Here is an 11,387-nt window from a genome sequence, read left to right as displayed (position 1 = left end):
TCGTGATAAAGTTGCAGTCGTTACCTTGAGATGCATTGCAATAGGAGCATACGACTTCTTTGGTGCTTCGTCCATTATGGTGGGTTCAATCACCGGCTCTGCCTCATCCCGAGCCTCAATGACATTCTTCGACACATGAACATCTTCGTCTTGAATTGCTGGCAAGTCCCCATTCTCTGGGAGGTTGTACAGTTCTCCAGAAACAACTTCTTCTGCAGATGACGTGCTCCGCTCCAAAATAATATTCTCCTGAACTCGGATGAGAACTGGCTCTTTAGGAACATGAACGACAACATTATGGACCACCGCTGAGCTAACACCAATATTATTCACGTAATAGGGATCAACGGTGTAAGGCGTGGCCGCAGCGGGCAGCATCGCCGACGGTGGATCAGTGTAGGGATCGGTGTAGTACTGCGGCTGACTATAAGGATCAGTGTAGGACGGCGTAGCAGAGCTGATCTCCGAGAACGGAGGGATGTGAGGCACATTGACATCCATGTGCGCCGGCTGCCGCTGCCCCGGGGAATCCCAAGACGACCCGCCGCTGTAAACGTGGGGCTCGCTGAAACGATTCCCCCAATTATCCCATGCCGAGTGTGGACGCGACGCTGGGGGCAGATCCCACGTCGATTGAAGCTCCTGTTGGATCAGGCGCTCGGCTGGTCCAGTGCGACGCGACCCCGACGCACCGCTGTAGGGAAGATCGGACTCCAGCCGCAACCACGATTTGTCTGCGATCGACAATGACGCCGGGTGCCGATGTCCCGGGGGGTCACACGCTGACCTAACCCCCTGGCTGGTCTGATCGCCGAAGCGAGAGCCCCAAACATCCCACGCTGGAGTTGGCCTCGACGCCGGTGGCAGATCCCACGTCGACTGGAGTTCTTGTTGGGCCATGCGCTGGGTTGGGCCTGTGCGTCGCGAACCTGATGCACCGCTAGGGTTTGGGCGGAACCCTTCGGTGAAGTCCATGAAGGGTGAGGTCGCTGGTAGATGCAGCGCATAAGGCAAGGCAGCCTCCAACGATCTGGGAAGAGGGCGGCTGTCGGGTGGGTCCGGTTCAAGCCGCGAAGTGTGTCGGCGGGCGACGATCGTAATCGTCCATCCGCGCTTCCATCCTAGCCATGCCAGCGACCAGCCGCTCGAACATGACACAGATCGTATCAAAGGGCGGCGAGTCCGACGCTGCCTGCGTCAACACCGGATCTGACGATGAGTTCATCAATGGAAGCACCAATTGTTAAGGGCTCTCTCCCTTGACTAGATTCTGTCGATGATCGTTGCGATAAACGGAATGATAAAACGGACGTCTCGAGCTCTCCCCGAGATCAGCTCCAACTAGGGTTTATGCGAAAAGTAAAGAACGATAAAGATGAGGGAAAATAAGATGTTATTTCTTCATTGATTGATTAAAGAGAATTACAATAGCCCTATTTATAATAAGCAAAAGATATGAAAGGATAATGCTAAATCAATGCTAAACTAACTAAGAGAGATTTGGGGATATTCTTGGGGATATTCACGTATCACACACATTTATTCTACCTAGAACTTATAAAATAAGATTGGTTTAACCCTAATAACACAGTTTAATTTGTAAGATAACAAGATTACCATGAAGTCGATTGAAGAGATTCCCATGCGGTAGAAAACGGTAGAGAAAAAGCCTATGTTCACCCTTGGAGTGATAATACGCAAGAAGTGGCAACAAATTGGGGTGTCTAATCGCAGCAATCCCTCTCACTTCTCTCACAAACTCCTCACAGCTCAAAGGCTTCAAATCAACAAGCCGCTTCACCACCACCGCCTCTCCGCTCTCCGTCAACGCCTTATAGCTGCTCCCTTTCCCCAATCCTGTTGAGAAAACCGGGTAATTTTCTCTCAAACAGTGAAATGAACCGATTCAGTAATTTCAGAGTTAACCCAATGGGGTCTACTCGATAAAACTACTTCTCCAAATAAATTCTTTGGAAAGACTGGCGGGGACACTGTCCCTCTTAAATACCAGATTCCTAATAGAATTTATCAGTCAGTGTATTTATCACAATATAAAACACCCAAAAGAACCGTACAAAACACTACTACCAAACCCGCAAATAATATTGAATACAATATCCCAACAGAAAATAAACTCAGAAATAAATGCGGAACAAAATAAATAATAAAGAAAGAACACACCCGAAACTTTGATAACGGAGTTCGGCCAAATTGCCTACGTCTCCGAGCACCCTCTGCAGAGCCCGCTTATATTTACACGGAGAAGAGAATACAATATTTGGGCATGTTTACAAATGGGGCAGGAGAGTTCCTTTTATAGGCAACTCTCCCCCAAACTATCCTATCCCCACCGATGTGGGCTGGAAAATTTTAACAAACTTCAACAAATCTCCACCTTGGCAAAATTTCAAATCCCACCGAACACAAATCTTCTCCACCCAAACAGACGACTCGCGGTGCTTTCATATTGGCGCAGTCAAGCGCCAGCTCCAAATCACATAATATTAACCAAGTCCAAACAATGTTCAAACTTGGCTCTCGTCACCACTTTGGTCAACATATCTGCAGGATTCTCCAAAGTCGGAACCTTTCGGATGACAATTTCCTCTTCTTTGAGAATTTCCCGCACAAAATGATAGCGAACGTCAATGTGCTTCGTCCTTGCATGAAAGACCCGATTCTTTGCTAAATGAATAGCACTCTGACTGTCAAAATATACTTCAAGTTGTTTCTGACCAACTCCTAATTCTTTCAGCAACCCATGAAGCCAAATTGCCTCCTTCACAGCTTCAGTAATGGCCATGTACTCTGCCTCTGTCGTAGACAAAGCTACCGTTGACTGCAAGGTAGACTTCCAACTAACTGGCGCATTCGCTAAAGTGAACAAATAGCCAGTAGTAGATCTTCGCTTATCCAAATCACCAGCATAGTCGGAGTCACAATATCCAAGTGCAAAATGACCAATGATTTATCCTGCTCAAACAACAAACCAATATCTACAGTATCTTTGATATACCGCAGAATCCATTTCACAGCTTGCCAATGACCCTTTCCTGGATCATGCATGTATCTGCTTACAATACCAACGACATGTGAAATGTCTGGTCTTGTACACATCATTGCATACATCAAGCTTCCAACTGCGTTAGCATAGGGAACTTTCGCCATATATTCTCGCTCGTCTTCCGTTTTTGGAGATAACTGAGAACTAAGTTTCAAATGGGGAGTAAGTGGGGTACTTACAGATTTGGAATCATCATTCACACCAAAACGCTGTAGTACTTTGGTCAAATACTGCTTCTGTGTCAGCCAAAGCTTGCCTCCCTCTTTATCCCTTGTAATCTCCATACTGAGAATCTTCTTGGCTTCCCCCAAATCCTTCATCTCGAACTCTTTACTCAGCTGAGCCTTCAATCTGTCAATTTCAACTTGGCTCTTTGATGCTATCAGCATATCATCAACGTATAAGAGTAGGTAGATGTAGGAACCATCTTGAAGTCTGCGCAAATACACACAGTGGTCGTATTTGCTTCTTGTGTACATCTGATCCTTCATAAACTTGTCAAACCATTTGTACCACTGTCTTGAAGACTGCTTCAATCCGTACAACAATTTGTTCAACTTGCAAACCCAATTTTCTTTACCAGCAACCTTGAATCCCTCCGGTTGGGTCATATAGATTTCCTCCTTCAGATCACCGTGTAAAAACGCGGTCTTCACATCAAGTTGAGCTAGCTCCAAATTCAACTGCGCTACCAAAGCCAACAAAATTCTAATGGAGGAATGTTTAACAACAGGAGAAAATACCTCATTGTAATCAATTCCCTCCTTCTGGGCGTAGCCTTTAGCTACCAATCTTGCTTTGTAGCGAACATCATCTTTGTTAGGAAATCCCTCTTTCTTTGCAAAAACCCATTTACATCCAATTGCCTTCCTGCCTTTCGGCAATGGCATCAGCTTCCACGTCTTGTTCTTCTGAAGAGATTGCATCTCTTCTTCCAAAGCACCTTTCCAACCATCGCTTTCTGAACTTTCAATAGCTTTCGAAAAGATACATGGAACATCATCAACAACTGGAAGCGCATATGCTACCATATCCGCAAATCGAGCAGGTTTCTTATTTTCCCGCCTCGTTCGCCTTACTGCAATTGGCTCTGATTGCTGCGAAGGTTCTTGGGGTGGAACCTCTTCATCATCTGACTCTTCTTCTTCCTTAGGAGAGTCATTTGTGGTGTTCGTAGTTGGGATCACAACTGTTTCTTCGAACTCCACCTGCTTCGGTGTATACTCCACCTGCTGCGAAGTATCACTACTATTTGGATTTACCTTATTCAACATGGAAGATTCATCAAAGGTAACATCCCTACTTACAATCGTCTTCTTAGACTCCAAACACCATAACCGATATCCTTTAACACCAGCACTGAAACCCATAAACAAAGCCTTCTTTGCACGTGGATCCAATTTTGACTCAGTCACATGATAATATGCAATAGAACCAAAAATACGCAAAGAATCATAATCAGTTGCTGGTTTACCGGACCATACCTCTAAAGGGGTCTTGCCATCAATGGCAGAACATGGCAAACGATTGACAATGTGTTGAGTGTATGTGATGGCCTCAGCCCAAAATTTTCTGTCTAGCCCAGCATTAGACAGCATACAACGAACTTTCTCCACTAGTGTTCGATTCATACGCTCTGACACTCCATTTTGCTGTGGTGTATTTCTCACTGTGAAGTGCCGAACTATGCCACACTCCTGGCATACATCTTGGAAAGGATCACTCTTGTATTCTCTACCGTTGTCAGATCGGAGAACCTTGATCTTCCCCCCCATCTGATTTTCAACTTGAGCTTTCCATTTCAGAAAAATCCCTAGGACTTCATTTTTACTCTTCATAGTGTACACCCAAACTCTCCTGGAAAAATCATCAACAAAAGTGACAAAATAGTGTCTACCTCCAAGTGACGGAGTCTTGGCAGGTCCCCACACATCTGAGTGCACGTAATCCAGAATTCCCTTCGTATTATGGATTGCAGTGCCAAATTTCACTCTTCGTTGTTTTCCCAGAACACAATGCTCGCAAAACTCTAATTTGCAAGACTTCGTACCTTTCAATAATCTTTGCTTGGCGAGAATTTGCAATGATCTCTCACCTGCATGTCCCAATCGCAAATGCCAAAGCTTTGTCGCCTCTGCATTCTTCTTGTTACTCGAAGTTGCAGTTGCTACTGTCCCAACAACTGTACTACCTTGGTAGTAATACAAATTGTTCTTCCTCACACCTTTCAGCATGACCAATGCTCCTGAAGTTGCTTTAAGAATTCCATCTCGCATCATCACAACTAGGCCTTTAGATTCTAAGGCCCCCAATGAGATGAGATTCTTCTTCAACTGTGGCACGTACCGCACATCCTTCAAAATTCTGGTGGATCCATCCTGATTCCGTAGCTTGATTGAGCCTATCCCGGCTGTCTTACATGGACTGTCATTCCCCATGTAAACAAGTCCGTCATTGAGTTCTTCAAAATCAAAGAACCACTCCCTGATAGGACACATATGATAGGTGCAACCTGAATCCAATATCCACTCGTCTGGATGCGATGTTGAAGGTGAAACCGTCAAAGAACAATCTGACTCCGCATCATTTTTGCATTCAGCAACATTTGCATCTTGCGAAGCCTTTTCTTTCTTCTTCAACTTTGGGCAGTCTTTCTTCCAATGTCCTTTCTCATAACAGAAAGCACACTCATCTTTGGCAGCTCGCTTTTTCGATTTGGACCTTCCTCTTCTCTCCTTTGATCGGCCTTGTTGACGACCTCTTGTCACTAATGCTTCATCTGTAACTGCTTTGCCTTTCATTTTATCTGTCTTTCGCAATTCATGACTATACAAAGCAGAACATACAGTATCTAAAGACACATTCTCTTTACCGTGGAGTAATGTGGTCTCCAGATGTTCAAATTCATCAGGTAGAGACGACAACAACATCAATGCCAGATCATCATCCTCAAATTTCACATCTAAATTTAGCAGGTCTGCTACTAATTGGTTAAACAAAGTAATGTGTTCATTCATAGTGGTACCTGGTCGGTATTCAAATCGGAACAACCTTTTCTTCATAAGGAGCTTATTCTGACCACTCTTCTTCAGAAATTTGTCCTCCAGTGTCTTCCACAATCTATGTGCAGAAGTCTCATTCTTGACAGCATACTTCTGCTCCCTGGACAGACACGACCGAATTGTTCCACAAGCTAACCGATTTATGGTACTCCAATCTTTATCATCTATATCTTCTGGTTTCTTTTCTTCAATGGCAATGTCAAGACCTTGCTGGAAAAGAGAGTCTAGAACCTCCCCCTGCCACATACCAAAATGGCCAGTACCGTCAAATATCTCCACCGTCAATTTCATGTTTGACAGTGGAAACCTCGACCACGATGACGAAGAACTAGCCTTGTTTTCTTGATCATTACCCGCCATTACAGACTCAAAATAAAGTATTCAATATTACAAACAAACAGAACCAAGGAAGAACCTTTGGCTCTGATACCACTTGTTGAGAAAACCGGGTAATTTTCTCTCAAATAGTGAAATGAACCGATTCAGTAATTTCAGAGTTAACCCAATGGGGTCTACTCGATAAAACTACTTCTCCAAATAAATTCTTTGGAAAGACTGGCGGGGACACTGTCCCTCTTAAATACCAGATTCCTAACAGAATTTATCAGTCAGTGTATTTATCACAATATAAAACACCCAAAAGAACCGTACAAAACACTACTACCAAACCCGCAAATAATATTGAATACAATATCCCAACAGAAAATAAACTCAGAAATAAATGCGGAACAAAATAAATAATAAAGAAAAAACACACCCGAAACTTTGATAACGGAGTTCGGCCAAATTGCCTACGTCTCCGAGCACCCTCTGCAGAGCCCGATTATATTTAGACGGAGAAGAGAATACAATATTTGGGGATGTTACTTTTATTGGCAACTCTCCCCCAAACTATCCTATCCCCACCGATGTGGGATGAAAATTTTTAACAAACTTCAACAAATCCTTCGGCCGAAGCCCTCAGCAGATTATCCAGCTCCGGCTCCGGCATGCTTCCTCCGACATCCACGAACACCAGCTTCCCGTCCCCTCCTCCGGGGCTCCTCCTCTCCATGCAGTGGCGGACACAGTAAGAGAGAATGGAGGGCTTAAGCCCCTTCCAACATAATTTCTTCTCTTTTTTCTACTACAAAACTTTTTGTAAATTTCAAAAGCAAGCTTCAGCCCATGCCAAAATAGTGCAATTCAATGGCGGATCCAAGAGTTGAATATCGTGGGGTCGAAAAAAACTGAGTATAATAGTAAAATAATTCATTTTTAAAAATATTTTTAATTTAAGTATTTATATGTTGGAAATGATATAATGTTATCTATAATATCAAAAATTTAGAAAATTATAATTTTTTAAAATAATTCAAATATGTATAATAAGGTTGAAATGTTAAATTATATTGTAAAAAATTTAGAAAAAAATAAAGAAATATCACTGTATATTAGTATCATTATTAAAGTACGTGTTTAATTTAAATAAATTAATTAGTGGAAATATCAATAAAGTGTTTTATATGTAAAATTGATTAAATGGTTAAATTGTTTAAAAGTGAAGTTAGGCCAATATCAATACATTTTTGCTTGATTAATTTGAAATACTACAAATAAAGAAATACAGTAAAATTTTAAAGTTTATTTATAAAATTTGAAATACCACTAGATCACTAGAGTAGGAATGTGTCAATTTTTCATGGTGCCACCTATTTTCTTCTATTTAAATTTATAGGAATAGTAATCCCTCTCTCCTCACCACAACAAGCACGTATCTCTGAAAACAAATCTGAAAAGGCCTCTCTCCCTTTTTCATTCTCGCCTTCTTGGTCGCCGCCTCCATTGCCGCGATGCCGCTGCCGGATTTCAGACACGGCTGCCACAGCGTAGTTCCTCCTCATCTCTTGAACACCTCGTCATCAATTCTCTGTGTTGGGTAAAGGGGCGGTGGGACGGACTACGTAGGGTCGAAGGCAAACTTCCCGGCAGCAGTCCGGGGGTGATGGTGGGGTCGGCCGACCCCACTCGACCCCACCTGAATTCGCCGATGGTGCAATTAAAGAATAAATCAACAAAAAATTATTGGTAGGAAGGGCTGAATTGAACCTGCAAATTGAAAACTTACTGATAAAAATAAAGAAATAAAATGGCCGACCAACGTCTGAAGGAAGAAGATGACCATCTATATAGGATTATTATATTATATTATTGATTGATGTGCCTATTACATTTATTGACTTTACCCAATAATTTCACTTTCAAAAAACTACTATATCTATTTTATTTCTATAAGTGATTAATTCACTAAAAAAACCCGTAAACTTGTATATAAATGATAAATCACATTAATTGACTAAAAAAACAATCGAGGTCATCAAATAGTTTGTGGGAAATTTAGTGGCTCAACTTTTTAGCCAATTTTGATTTAAGTTCATTTTTCATCATGATTTTTCTTTTTATTCAATTATGTAAACATTAATTTTTTATAATTCTTTATATTTACTTTATTATTGAAATATGAGAATACAATATAAAAAATAAGCATCGGACGTGTAATAGTATAATTCATATAAAGTTGTATAATTTATTAAAAAATTATAAATTATGATTATTTTGCTTGACTTTAAAATATTAGGTTTAAAATTTTTATGCTGGGTTAGAATTTAAGTTATTTAAGTTGAATATTTTGAAGTAGATTCAAATCATATTTACACTCTTCAGAAAATATATAATTCAATCCATGAAAATACATAAATACTATAAAACAATAACAAATATAAATACAACATGAATCGCTTTAATATATTGCTTAAAGCGAAATTTCTTTCAAGAAATGAGATTTTATATGGTGTTCTATTCAAAGTTAAATTAAGAAAGAAAAAAATAGAGATGATGTCTAAAAGAAAACAAGTCATCTTAAATGGATCATGGGAAATAGTACTATTTTTCCTATACTAGTGAAGCCACTGCCAAGAATTTTTTTGCGTCCGCCACTGTCTCCATGATCGTGTTGTCGTGCTGCTCTCTGTCTCGACGAGGCAAGACCACCTTGCGCCTTTGCAGCCGCGGCGGCTCTCTTGAGCTTGGCGTATTTCTTGTAGTATATGATTAGGAGGAAGAGGATGACGATGAGCTCTCTCTGAAGATTGTCCCACTCCCGCGCCTTTGCTCGGGCCGACTTCGTTCGATTGTAACCTTAGCAATCCTCACCCAAAAAGTGCGAACACTTTGCCCAAAACCGATAATCGGATCCTCTGAGACATCAACAAAACACCTAGCAACCATCTTCGACCCCCTGATTGAATCATTCTTCCCGCCCATCACATTAGCCTTCACATTGTGTTTGCCCTTGCCCTTTGTTTGGGAACCAGACGCAATCTCTTCCTCGAAGGAAGAAGTGGGCCATATCCGAAATCTCGTAGCCATCTAGGTTGATTCAAGATGCGTCACTACTCGGAATACCGAAATCTAGGAGTGGTATTTGCGTGGTTGGAACCTGGGTGTCCGGAGGAGATTGTGTTGGTGCTGGCTGAAATGGTGGAATATTATTCCACGTATTCACGTTGTTTAGGCCCAACTCAAAGCATTAGCCATGGCCATGAACGCGGCTTGAGCATTTGGATCCATTTTCGGAAAATTTTTAGAGCGAGTATGAAAATGAGAGGTGTGAAAAATGAAATGAAGTTGTAGGTATTTATAGAAGAAATTAATTCACCATTCGTCCCAAGGTAGTTGGGGCATTTCTTTTGGGCAAGAGATTTAAGAAATTGATGTATTAAAGGTTAAAGTGGTGCGAGTAAAATAAGAGAGAAAATAAAGTATGAGAGAAGATAAAGTTTTTGCCCAAAATGGAAATAACTTAACTACCTTGAGAGAATTCAAAAATGAATACGACTGAACTAACTTGGGACGGAGGGAGTATACTAATATACTCTCTCCGTCCCTAAAAATTTGTCACTTATTTCCACTTTCGTACGTCCCTAAAAATTTGTCACCTTTCACTTTTACATAATTTGTTGTAGTGGACACCACATTCCACTTAGGGCTGGCAACTTTTTATCCGTCACGATAACCCAACACTAATCCGCACGAAGTTAACCTGACACGAACACACACGTTTAGGATTTGGGTCCTTATCGGGTCGACCCAATAAGAACCCGAAGATAATGGGTTGGGTCGGGTCGTGTTTGGGTTATCCATTATGACGATTTTTCTTATTTTTATTAATTAAAAATATTAAACTTTAATTTTAGTTATTTTTATTAATTAAAAAATATTATATTATAATTTTAATTACTTTAAAAAGTATTATACTTTAAATTTATTAATTAAAAGATAGTAATTATGTTTTATAAATTAAAAAAATTAAAAGATAGTAATTATATTTACACTTGTTTTATTAAAAAATTAATTATTTTAATTATTTAATTTTAATATTTTGATTTAATATTACTACTATACTTTAATTTTATTCTTTTGATATAAGAAAATAATTATTTTAATTTTGTAATAACTTATTTTATCGTATAATATCTTATTTTAATCGTATAATAATGTTTTAGTCGTTATCGTGTCGTGTCAAACTATACTGTATAGTAACTTGCTATCATTAACAGAGGGCAGACTTTTTTTTTGGATGACATAATAATCCGCACGAATCCGACACGAACCCGTTGGGTTGGGACCGATGATTTCGCGTCGGGTTGGGTCGATAACGGATTGACATGATAACTACTCAACCCACAAGATTTGACAGTCCTATTTAACTCACTTTCTATTACATTTCTCAAAACCCGAGCCAAGTCAAATGGTGACAAATTACTAAAGACAAAGGGAGTTATTTATAATTAAAAAAAAGAGAAATTGAGAGCCGCGGCTGCTACAATGCAGCCGCAAAACCAGCTGCAAGGCCGGCATAGGCTGACGGCCGAGCCGTCGCTCGTCCTGAAGTAGCAACAATGCAGCCCCGTCTGGCGGCCGACCCAATCGTTAAATTGGAAGGAGTAATTGACAAAATGACAAAAAAGAAGAATCATTAATTGGAAAAAATTATGGGGTCATTAGTAAAAGACTTATAAGCCATTAATTGCCTTAGGGGCAAGAGGGTCCGTCTAGGCATCTCATTTGGGAATTTTCCTAGTTCTCCCCGAACGTAATTTTTCCAACTTCATAAACACAGGGCAAAAACATGTAAGGTAAAATTTACATGCAATGCCCATGAGTGGTCAAACATATATACTACTACTACTACTTTCAAGCAGTAAGTGCTCATCCGCAGT

This window comes from Salvia splendens, unplaced genomic scaffold (assembly GCF_004379255.2).
Source record: "Salvia splendens isolate huo1 unplaced genomic scaffold, SspV2 ctg859, whole genome shotgun sequence".
In the NCBI taxonomy this organism is placed as follows: domain Eukaryota; kingdom Viridiplantae; phylum Streptophyta; class Magnoliopsida; order Lamiales; family Lamiaceae; genus Salvia; species Salvia splendens.
This window is presented reverse-complemented; position numbering follows the sequence as displayed.